Source organism: Malus sylvestris, chromosome 9 (genome assembly GCF_916048215.2).
Source record: "Malus sylvestris chromosome 9, drMalSylv7.2, whole genome shotgun sequence".
NCBI classification, from domain to species: Eukaryota; Viridiplantae; Streptophyta; class Magnoliopsida; order Rosales; family Rosaceae; genus Malus; species Malus sylvestris.
The window spans coordinates 8,041,060-8,054,198 of NC_062268.1; the positions used below are offsets into that span (position 1 = coordinate 8,041,060).

General features: G+C 36.1%; 1 long non-coding RNA gene across 1 annotated transcript; it reads right to left on the reverse strand.

Moving 5' to 3' along the window:
- Window positions 1-8,312: 8,312 nt before the first annotated feature.
- LOC126583349 (uncharacterized) lies at window positions 8,313-11,118 on the reverse strand. Its single transcript, XR_007609726.1, has 2 exons — window positions 10,612-11,118; window positions 8,313-9,146 (listed from the first exon to the last, which is right to left on the reverse strand). It is a non-coding gene; the product is annotated as an uncharacterized LOC126583349 (long non-coding RNA).
- Window positions 11,119-13,139: the final 2,021 nt, after the last annotated feature.

Here is a 13,139-nt window from a genome sequence, read left to right on the forward strand (position 1 = left end):
TTTATTTTTTTAGATTTTAATTATAAAAAAATAAATTTTGTTTTTATTATTTAAATATTTTTTATTCACATAATAATATTTAATTAAATTTATGGGACATATTTATATGCCACATCACATTAGCACTTAATAGAATTTTTAACAAAATTGTGACAAAATGACTATATTGATTTGCAACAGCTATTTTCAAGAACTACATTGATTGATTTTCAATTTCAGTAATCATCTTGATTAAATGACCCTATTTATTTTATGATAAGTTTCATTTGACGGTAGCAGACCCTAAAACTAAGATCTAGTTTGGGAGTGAGGTGCTTAAAAAAAAAGCACCCATGAAAAAAAACTGTGAGGGTTTTAGGTGTTTGGTAAACTGAAAAAAAAATGGCTTATTTTGGAAGCTGCTGTGAGAATTAGGGCTGGGTTCGGTTCAAAACGGTTCGGTTTTTTGCCAAAACCGAAACCGAACCGAAATTTCGGTTCGGTTCGGTTCGGGCCATTTTTTTTTCGGTTTTTTTTCGGTTCGGTTTTTTTCGGTTTCGGTTTTTTCCGGTTCGGTTTCGGTTTTTTTCGGTTTTTTTTTTTTTTTTTTTTTTTTTTTGGGAAAATTGAAAACAAAATTGAAATCTAAAATTTTAACATCTCCAACACAATTATAACATAAGCATTCTAACACAATGAACAAAATTTATATGAAAAATGCACACATCTTTAAAATACAAAGTACAAGTCTATCATTCCTAAACATGAAGTCGTTTAATTACCATACCTGTTTCACCATCAACTGCATGAACACTATCAGTAATTTATTTGAAGGACCACAAAGCCATTATCTGGACGTCTAGTATTCAAAGGATAATCTAAAATTGAACACCACCCAGATGGATGGACAAAAAGAACGCTTTGAAGGGAAGCCTAAAATTAATTTGAGACAATACAGATGCATATAACCAGTTTTCTCTAAAGTGATATAAGTATATCTTATATAAATCATGTCAACAAGAACAAGCCTGGATGTTCAATTCTATTTGTTCTCTGAGAAATCAATACCAACTTCATATATTGTCCAGATCCGTTTACAATTTAAACTCTAATACTCATACATAATGTAGTCAAGAAACAATATGCTCTATTGATGCTAGGTTTGATGGAAATCTTCCTTCAGCACCAAAAACGTTATCCATAATAAAACGCTACTCAGAGAATTGCAATGCCTATGCTACTTTTCAGAACACGTTACCAATGAATCTTTGGTCTTTTCCATCATGACTTAGCAAGTCCAAGAGTCCATAACCTAAATGAAAATACATGTTTAACAAGATTTTTACCACTAAAAGAACAACATATGATTTACAACCTTCAACAACATGTCAAATTTGCAGGGCCATAGTTTCACTTAAGGAAATACAAGAGTCGGCAGAGAAATTCAAAGATAACAGGTAATCACATATCATGGAAGCTCTGATTCCCAGAGAAATATACTTATCTCCATCCTCTTTCAAATTATACATAAAAGTAGGCTATCTATCGTCACTACACCTTGCCAAACCATAAAGCTGCTGATTTCCTCCAATAGCCGAGCTTCCACATATATTACCAGCTTGACAGATTACCCCAAAAACAAAATGATAAGTCAAACATGATCAAATTGTTCCCAAATTAAGACGAAGAAAGAAACTGCAAAAGTAGCTCAAAAAAATCCAATTGGGTAACAAGTAAGCAAAAGTTCCCAACTCAAATTTAGCATGCAATTAAAAATGAATGAGCAAAAAAAATTCAGAAGTACAAAAAAAGACAATTACTTTCTATTTCCCTAACCTCAAATTTCTCCCCTGAGCAAATTTAACATACAATTAACTGATTAAGCAAAAAAAAATGAATGAGCAAAAAAAATTGTAAAGAAGTGGGAAAGAACACAGAACACCTTGATTTTTGTGTACTTTTCGTAGAGTTTGGAGTAGAGAGCTTCCGTCTGCGAACGAACAAGAAGAAGCTCACGGCGAGACTAACCTTTTGCAGTCGAGACTCGAAACGGCAAGAAGAAGCTCACGGCGAGATGAAGGACTGACGACGAGGGCGAGGTGTGAGAGATTGAGAGTGAGATGGGTCGCCCCGTCGTGCGTCCTGAGATTCAAGACCGAGAGAGACAGAGAGTTTGAGAGAGACAGAGAGTGATTGAAGTTGAAGACCGAGAGAGAGAGAGGAGGCTAACCTTTTGCTATCAAGACTCGAAACGGCGAGATGAGAGACTGATGGAGAGGGCGAGGTGTGAGAGATTGAGAGTGATAAGGGTCGCGCTGTCGCGGGTTGCCTGAGAGATTGAGAGAGACAGAGCGATTGAAGACCGAGCGAGAGAGACAGGAAGCTCAGGCGGCGCGAGAGGGTTACTGGGTTAGGGTTCATGGAGGGAGTCTGGAGGCAGGGAACAAGAGAGAGAAGAGGGGAATGAAAAATAAAAAAGTTAGGGTTAAAGGATTTTGTTGATTTCTCAACAAAATTAAAAAACAATCTCATAAATCCTAAAGGCATGAGGGTTCGAACCCATTGCCACCAGTGTGAAAAATTTCGCTTAAACCAACTTGGCAACAAGTTCTGTTTTGTTATGATTGTATGCCTAAACTATTTATAATATTGAAAAAAAAATTAAATATATATATATCGGTTCGGTTCGGTTCGGTTCAGTTTTCGAACCTCAAAAACCGAAACCGAACCGGTCAGATTCGGTTCGGTTCGGTTTGACAGTTTCAGTTCGGTTTTTTTCGGCCTCGGTTCGGTTCGGTTTTCGGTTTTTTGAACCCACCCCTAGTGAGAATAAGCTGAAATCAAAGGAAAAAGCTAAAGCTGCTATTTGCAGCTTTGGAAAACTGGCTTTTTTTCAAAGCACACGGAGCTACAATGCTTCTTTAATGAAAAGACCCACTATTAGACTGCTTTTTTTTCCAAAAGCACTTTTACAAAAAAGTTTATCAAACACTCTACTGATTTATTTCACAGCCGCTTATTCTCGCAGCAGCTTTTTTTCAAAGCACAGCAATATCAAACCAGCTCTAAGTTGACTCCCTATGGCTTATTTGGCCCACTTGAGGTTTGATGGCATGAGGGTTTAAGATCATGTCTCCTTCATATATTGGTTTGACGGAGGCCTTTAAGAAAATGAATCTTTATTTTTATTTTTTAAATAAGAATTAGTTGTGGGAATTATATCACAACGAACTTCAACAATTCAAATCGTTTATTTTTTAAGTTGGACCTCGTAGATCATTCTTACAAAATATTAGCCAATTTGGAAATATGTGAGACATTTAATTGAGTTCAAATAAATTGACCAACACATTATTCTATAAGAGACAATGAAATTTCATCGTAATAATTAAATAGACAAATTGTTTCGGATTAAATTGAATTTTTGCAAGGATGATCTATGTAACATCTCACATCGCCCAGCGGAGTGATTCTTAAATGTATATTCCCATCCCTACCTAGCATGAGGCCTTTTGGGAGCTCACTGGCTTCGGGTTCCATAGGAACTCCAAAGTTAAGCGAGAAGAAGGCCAGAGCACTCCCATGATGGGTGACCCACTGGGAAGTTGCTCGTGAGTTCCCAAAAACAAAACTGTGAGGGAATGGTAAGCCCAAAGCGGATAATATCGTGCTACGGTGGTGGAACGGGCCCGGGAAGTGATCCGCCCCGGGCCGGGATGTGACAATCTATGAGTATGTAATAAATTTAGAATTACGACATCTGTATATGTGTCACACTATAATTTTCAAGTAATGAAAAATGATTCATTTTATGTATAGAATCAAGATGGTTCTACTTCTACATTATAATATCATGATAATAATCACAAAAATGTGTAAACTACATAAATAAAAGTATAAGTATTCTTAATTAATTATCTAGGTAGGTCATCATTACCAATTTATTGACCAACTTGACGGATCAAACACAAAATCTAGCAAAAGATTAAAAAAAGTAGAAGATGTTTTGTTTGGAATGAACAAGAGTAACAAGACGGCTACAACAAAAGGATTTTTGCTTGCAAAAGTTAGCATTTCGAAAGGCTATCTGGAAGCTTGAGGTGCCCCCGAAATTGCGCCATTTTCTATGGCTCACTTTGCACAATTGCCTTCCTACTTGTGAGGCTCTGTTTCGCAGAAGGTCCTCTGTTTCCTCTACATGTCCTATTTGTCTTTGCCATGATGAGACTATTGAGCACCTGTTTTTTACCTGTCCGTGGGTTGAGCCCATTTGGTTTGGAGGTGCCCTGACTTACAAAATTGATCGTGCTGCTATTCATTCTTGGGTGGATTGGTTAACGGGAGTTTGGTCTTCTTCCTTTGCGTCTTCTTCCCATGCTAAATGGTTGCGGACTTATATTGCCTATACCTGTCGGTTCATTTGGAAGACTCGATGTGACTTTGTGTTTAATAAGGTGCCCATTTCTCCTTCTAAAGTGTTGTTTGCTATTTCTACGGCTGTGGGCTCTTTTTTGGCTGCGAACGTCATTTTGGGTGTGTCCAGGTCGGGGGGATCTGGTGGGGTGGACCAGATTTCACGGTGGTGTGCTCCTTCCTCTCCTCTCATCAAGATAAATGTTGATGCCAGTTGGTCTAAGGTCTCTAAGATGGGTTTTGCTGGGGTGGTTATTCGGGCTGCGGAGGGGAGGTTTGTTGCCGCTGCAAGGTACCCTATTTCTGCTCCCTCAGCTGCTGCAGCTGAGGCTCTTGCTTTGCTTCATAGCTGTGAATTGGGTGCAGCTTTGGGTATCCATGCTCTGATTATTGAATCTGATTCTCTTGATGCTGTTAATTGTCTTTCTGATTCTCTTGAGATGGGCAGTTGGGAGTATTTCCCTGTGTTGGCTCGGGTCAGGCAGCTTGGGAAGGCTTTCCAGTTCTGTCGCTGGTCATGGGTTCCTCGATCAGCAAATGGTGCGGCGCATGAGCTGGCGTCGGTTGGTTTTCTTAAGATGAGTGAGTTTGTCTGGGTCGAGAGGCCTCCATCTTCGTTGGTCTTTGTCTTGAACAATGATGGGCTCCCGTGTCCTCATTGACTCCTTTTAGTGGTGTTTGGGGTGACGTCTCCACTTGGTGGCGACGTCTCTATTGTATCCCCGTCCACTACTTGTTTTCCTGCTCTGTGTTTGCCTCTCTGTAGGCTTTCTTGGTCTTTGGCTTATTTGCCTTGCTGTTCCAAAAAAAAAAAAAAAAAAAAAAGTTAGCATTCTGAAAGGAAGAAACTACTGTTTGGCTTTACAAATGGCACTTTGAAAATAACAATATTTGGCTACTTAAAAATGAGTAGGGACTCCTACTCAAAAAATTTCAAAATTATTTGTTGACAATTTATAGAACCTCATGTTTTATAATCAGAACCGTTCATATTATAAATCACCCTATAAAAACCAACTCTGCAAAAAATAATTAAAACTAAGATCGTTTAATCATCAAACTGTTTAAAAACAAACGAACGGTATTGGTAAAAGCATTACACATTGTCTATGTATTTGCTACAATAGATTGACTAAACGATCTTAGTTTTTTTCTTCTTTTTTTTTTAAATTTTTTTGCAAAGATGATCTTTACAGTGTGATTCATAATATGAACGATTTTGATCACAAGCACAAAGCTCTATGATTAAAACATTAAAAATATTTAAGTATGAATTCTTACTCATTTTTAAGTAATCAAGTATTATTCCTTTGAAAATTGTCACACAAATTATTAAGGACCCTGCTGAAAGTGAAAAATTAAAATTAAAAAGGTTAAAAAATTAGTAAAGATGGCCATGGTTTTCGCCCAAATCCCAACGTATCTGCCAAGTGGGACTCGGGGCAAATGGGGCAGAGAAAAGTATCAAATCATCGATAATTAAAAGATGGACATGGGTCCTTGCAAACAGCCCCATATATGGCTTGTGGATTTGGATCCTCTCCGAGGTAAATGATCGGAATCATTCTGATTAGTGTTCGTGGACCGTTAAATTTTTATCTAACGGTTACAAATATGAGACATTCTAAAAATTATAATAATTGTAGCCGTTGAATAAAAATTTAACGGTCCACAAATACTGATCAAAAGGATCCGACCAATTGCCTTGGAGAGGATCCAAATCCCTGGCTTGTATCTTCTTCACGAAGGGCCCTTCTACCAGCAACTAATGCTATTGATGATGTTTCTCTGACATCAATACATGGCCAAACATTACTGCTACTGGGGAGATAATTTTTTCATTTTTCATGTCCAACTACCCAATTTTTTACCGCCGATATTTAGTTCATATTATTGATACTATATTTTGATACTTTAAAATGTTTATGTGTAAAATTCTATATGAAAAGCAAATGAAGACGTGATATCATCTTATTTAAGTAACATAACCTAAGTTCCTTGATTTGGGGAGAAGGTCCCGGATACGAGTAGTTGCATTGCGGCATCTTTCTGTCCAAGACACGCCCATAGGAGACCCTTCATTAAGGTCTATCAAAATGTGCCCATGTGAGATCTAAATGCTAGAGTCTTGTCTGTGTGTCTTGGGCGGGCAGGTCATGTGACACAATTGTCATACTAATTACTTCTCCTAGTATTGACTCTTCAAATCTTTGCTTTTTTTTTTCTTTTCATTATAAAGGTTTATGGATACATGTAAAGTGAAAGTACCACTAGTTCACAGTGCCTTTTGTTTCAATATTAGTGATTAGAGGGTTAAAAATGAAAATGATGGTTAGGGTTAAAAATGAAAATGATCGTTTGAAGGCATATCAAGAAGAATGATTGTATGACATAGGTACACCATCAATGAAATAAAGATAAAAATATGTTTAAGTTTTAGTCCACATATTTTTGTTTTATTGAGAAGGGACATTATATGCTTGTGTACTCATATCATGTAAATTGTTCTACATATCAAGAGGCTATAGTAAAAGTTTTATAATAATGAATTGAAAAGTAGGTCAAAATTTTGGATCATATCACATAATAAGATGATATCTAGGAAGGAGTGCCAAACAGGCCAATTCGAATTATATTGGTCGGTTTGGTTTAGTTTTGACCAAGAAAAAAGTAAGACAATTTAAAAACCGAACTGAACCGATTTTACTTTTGATTTGGTTTGGTTTTGATAGTTTTGAAATCGACCAAAACCTATTAGCTCAGGGTTCTTTCCAAATTGCCTATTAGCAACTAGGCCGAGCATGGTACTTTCTGACCGCCGAGATGCAAGTTGATGCACTGACAACTTTATGGTACAAGGTCTCAAAAACAAAAGGACTGGCCTATTCAAACATCAATTCCAGGCCACATGGCGGCTAACCAAGAGAGCAAAACCCAATGATAGGACATAAAGGCTAATAGGTAGGGCGCTTGGGTGCGGGTTTCCACCAACTCTAGAGCCGAGCATGGTGCTTGATATGCGTTGTCCCATGAAAGCATGCAAGTGGGCTTGCGCAAATGCAAAGGTCGTGAAAGACTTGAGCCCAGGGACCTGAGGCTCATTAAGAGCCTATAGAAAGAGCACAAGTACTCCTTAGAAGGGGTTGAATGAATTGAGAGAGAAAATATATTGTGTTGAGCCAAACGTTGTTTGTAACTCTATATTCAATATATTCAAGAGACTTATGTATGCAGCCCAGTTTTGAGGAGTGAACCACTTAAATTATGTTGTCAATTCCATATTACTTGCAAACCTTGAACCCACCAAGGGCCGACACACGACCATCCTGATCTTTGTTGACCTCACCAGTTTTGAGCGTTAACAAAACCAATCCGGACCAATTAATGATGTATCTTTTAATTATTAATTTATTTGTTTTATAATGTCAACTAATTATAGGTTATTTAGAGGTTTTACCATACACATATTATTAGTTGTAATGACCATTAATAATTAAAATTTCATATGTGTTTTTATTCTTATGTGGATGTTTAGAAAATTAAAACTGTTCAAATATTGACCCTTTTTTATTAATGTATTCAATAGGCTTTAAACCGACCGAACCAAATCAATTTTCAGTGGTTTAGTTTGATCCGGTTTTAATAATGGTATTAAACCAAACCGTTTTCTTTTTTATGTAGATATCTACCAGTAAAATTTTTACAACTATGCAATCGAATCGAAGTATAAGATATTGTATCACCGTATTATATTGTATCAATAATATGGTGAGTATGTCGGTAGTTATCGATATATGGTAAATTGAGAAAGACCACATGAAAAGAAACAGCGAAAGTAAATTAGTCCTTCCATAAACATGAAATTAGCCTCCAACACATTTTATCTGATGTGATCATAGTAAAAGCACGAAAACTCAACAGACAATAATTTCTCAAAATATTATAAACAAGTAAATAAAAAGGTTAGGTTTTCCAACCAATTTGTCTGGTAACAAATTGAGAAAACTCATATGTACACTCTTTCTTTCATTCATTACTTAAAGATAAAGATCATACACATACAATTACATATACAAACAAGTAAATCACAACACACTCTTTTTTTTATTTTATTTTTTTGATATATGTTATATAAACAAGGAAACATATATGATCGGCTAAATGAAAATTTCTTTCCATAAACCACACGTATAACTATTCGATTGGACATTTTGTGAGAGATTTGCTTGTTCCATTGATGATATATCTCCACGAGTCTACAACACTACACACGTTGATTCCTTAGACCAGCCGTTGGAGAAACCTTCTAGGTAGAGCTAGAAGTTAATTAGTACTTGGTAATCGACAGGGATGGTGGAAATTTTTAATGCAAAGCCAAGTGAAAGAAAAGGATCGTAGGACCTACTCACATTGCAGTTATGGTTCCCACTTCACCAGCTAGGTTCTGGATCTGAGATTCCTGAAGCCCTTGGACCATATCGAATTAAAACGATTCTTTCATTGACAGTCCTGCATGCATATGTCTGTTTTCTCTCTCCCCAAGTCTCTTTCACTTTTAACGTTTTTAGATTTTTCTGTAATTTCATTTGAAATTTTAGATCAGTTATATTCCTCTAGTGAAAACGAAATTGGTTTAGAGAACTGAAGGTATATACAAGTGTGAACTGTTCTATCTTATGTGTTCGAGTCAATGGTAACAGCCAAAGTTTGGTACACTTTATACATGCTGGTCCTGCAAAATAGGTTTGAACATGCTACAGAAAGCAACAGAAAATCAAAGAATTAGAAAAAGAACAAACTAATTACGAACTCATAATGTTATTCCAAATCGACTACATAACGTGAAAAGAATACTCCTTATCAAACTTAATGCTACTGAGTTACAACATGATATAGACACCTAGTGCATTTTTACTTACAAGGAATAGGAATTGAATCCATTTTGGTTCCTTAGTTTCTAGTGTTTACTGAAAAATAAGTATGAGAATCATTTAACTTCTTAACTTTAATTTCATATGTTTACTAACACGTGTGAATCAGAAAAAGTGTCTGTTTTCTTTTGAAATCCGTAATCAAATACCTAAAAATTGATTTCTCCTAGTTGATTTGATTCTCTTTCCTTACTTCCCCTATTTTTAAGTTCTCCCGTTCCTTCCTTGTCTCATTTCTTTTAAGTGAGCATGCCCATAATTCAGAAATAAACAGGAAAGCAATCTAATCAAAATAGAAAATATGAAAGGACCATAATCCTTATCTCACTAGAAAACATTAAGACAAAATATCAAAAGCTCAAACAAACATGCTTAAAAATAAGCCAAGTGGCTAACTAGTCAATTTTCCCAAATTAAATATTTATACAATTTTGAAACATTGGTTTCATATATGCGTGTGTGTGTTGGATAATATACAAAACTAAGCACAGGGATCATGCGTGTATGATGAGTTGAATTACACGATCTTAAGAAATTATACAATTTTGAAGCATTGCTCCTGCTTTAGTGTAATGCGGTACTCACAACACAATTGGAACATTTAGACCATGACATTTGTATTTTTTTAATAATTAGAAGGTTCCTGCCAGATTTATTTTATTTAACATATGCATAAGCTACTAATTTGAATATCTCATCTGTGTTAAAGTATGAACGTGCTCTCTTCTTTTATTTGTTTTTGAGTTTTGAAAAGATTGGATGGATCTTTCAATATTTCGTAAGATAATTTAATATTCAATGATATAGTGGGAGAGATGGGCATGGCCCGACCTGAGCATCTGCCCTTAATTTTCTACCTACTCTCTTGAATGACAATCACCTACATCATCATGCTTTTTTCATCACCTTTACAATTTCCAAATAATTCTCTCTCTCTCTCTCTCTCTCTCTCTCTCACATACGGTATCAGTCAGGAGCAAACCCTAGCGAGCGGGGATGAGCTGATTATATATGCATGTATGTTATAATCATTTCAATTTTCTTTGCCTAATTGATTGGATATACAGAGAAAGTATATGGATCTAATAGGAAGTATGCATGTAGAATTAAATCTAGTGTGTGTATATATATACCAACTATATAAATGCAAATTAAAGAATATATATAGCAACAATCAAAAGAAAAATTAGCGCTTAAATCATTCAGAGGTTTCTAATAAAACCCAGAAAGAAACAGACGAGACTAGGAATCAAAGAAGGAAGGGGGATAACTTAGATCAACAACATACCATGAATATATGATGTTGAGTTGAAAGGATAGATGGAGAGAGATGCAAGAGGAGATATTGACGCGGCTCAATCAGAATCGCATGATTAAGTCTCCAATATTAGCCACGCGTTCAAATTGAGGCGCGTCAATACCTTCGTTATGAATTCACAACTTTCTCCATCAAAACCTGAAATTGAACCAGACTTTTGCCTCTTTCTTCCTCGGTAACTGCTGAAAAACCCAACTGCAGCTCTCTCTCTCTCTCTCAAAAGATGCTTTTATAGACAAAAATCAGTTTGATGCATTTATCTCCTTTCTTCTATTTTGACTTATTAGCTAGCTTTTGGCATCTCGCCCACATCACCTGCTGCCTAAAGGGAAGCAAAAGCCGAAGGCTCATAAAACCCACTTGTTCCAACTCGAAACGATTTTTTGTGTTTATGTACGTATGCCAATTTGGCCATATTTTGACTCATACATATCCCGAATTTTTATTCTGCTTATCCCTTAACCAGTCAGGGACTCCACGTAGGGCTATTCATTGTTTGTTCTCAAATAGGAGAGATTCTTGCATATAACCGAAATATATTTCGTCAAGTAAATATGGCACTCATTCAGGTGATGAGTGCTATATTCACAAGAGATATACTCTCAATTACAGCTAAGTATTAGATGTCAAGTAGGAAAAATACTTTCTTGCAAGTGTGTTTGTAAGTACTTTTAAAATAACTGAAAACAATTTTTGATGAAAGTGATTTTTGCAAATGAATTTTGAAAAAACACTTGAAGTGTTTGTAGTGCTTCCAGCTGGTAGAAGCACATAACTGGTGCGTCTTCTAAAATGCACTTCAAGTCCTTATAGAATCCAATAACCCATTCACCAAAAGCGTTTTTAGTCATTTTAAAAGGACTTAAAAACGAGTCGGCATCACACATTTGATGTCAAGGAGGAGAAAAACTTTCTTGCAACTAAGACATAATCTAATAGCATCACATATTTGATAGATGTTGTTCCATGCTTAAAAAGTGTATTACCCATCCAATAAAATGTTTGTCACTTAGTGTTCATGGTTACAAGAGAAAGGGAAACCATTGTCAAGTAGAGGGTAGTTTGAAGTTGCCCTTTATTTTTTGTTCTAGTTTTGGTCAAGAGGGAAGAGGGCTGGCCAAGTCTACTGATGCACTCGCCGTGGAATCCCAATTAAGCTGAAAAGAACTCTATGGGATGATCTAGAAGCATATATACAAATTGACGGGAAGAGATCCGGAGGGGATCTCTTCCCCAAATTGACCAATCAAAATGGAATTAAGAGATTATAATTATTGGAAAGGGATCGTATCCGGATCCCTTTTCACCAAATTCCCCTAGTCTGGGATCCGGACTGTTAGATTTTGATCCAATGACTACAGTTATTATAATTTTTAAAAAAACCCTATGTTTGTAGCCGTTAAATTAAATTTCAATGGCCCAAATCTCGAACTAGGTGGATTTGGTGGAAAGGGATCCGAAGAGGATCATTTCCATAATTATTTGTTACCGACTACTCAAATATTGGACCAACTTTTCCAAGGACTTGGTTCCCGCTTACCCAATTAAATTCTTAAAGCTAAATCCAAGTATGCGATGATTTCTGGAGGTAGGTGAGTAGGTACAACCCCAATATATATTATGGAAAATGTTTTCCGAGAGCACAAAATTCCCTGCACTTAGCATCATTGTATCCAACTGGTTAGCTAGACAGCAACATGATCAAACTACCTAGATATATATATATATATATATATAGAGAGAGAGAGAGAGAGAGAGAGAGAGAGAGCATACAGACATTGTTAGGGTAGTTTAAGCAGACTACGCAAATTAGGTTAATTAACTTTCTTCTGTATATATGTACCCAATTCAGCTTCTTGAGTTATTTGTTACAGCATATCTTGGGACAGATTAAACCAGTAAACTCCGATATTGTGTTCTTATCATGCAATCTAAGGAACTTATATGAGAATCAAATTAGAAAATAAGAAACCATTAGAAAGCATGAGAAAATTCTCAAAATTTAAGATTGAATAATATGAAGGATATGACCCTAACACCATTTAAAGTCTACCTCAACCCTAGACTTGCTAGGAATCCTAATAGAAAACAGAATACGATAATATCAAATAACCAAAATTATCATTAAAACTTATAATGGTGTTTTAACCTAGTAAACGTTGAAATTCGGATTAAAAAGGTCATATATGTCACCGCATAGAGAATTGCACTTGCCATGTCATTCTCTTTTTTTTTTTGGAAGCATGGTTCAAAACTTCGTTAAGGGAAGGAGAACCAGGGCACAAATGCCATAGAGAACACAGAAAGCCATCAGGAAGGCCAACAGAAACCAAAAATCAACAAGCAATAAAGGGGATGAAAAAACAGACAGTATCACCAAGATCCACTGTCTCCCCCAACTGACCAACAAATCAATGGGGACAAGGCAAGCCGTCTTTATCGAGGACATGAACCAACGAAGATGGGGGTCGGTTGACCCAACATAAATTGCACATCTC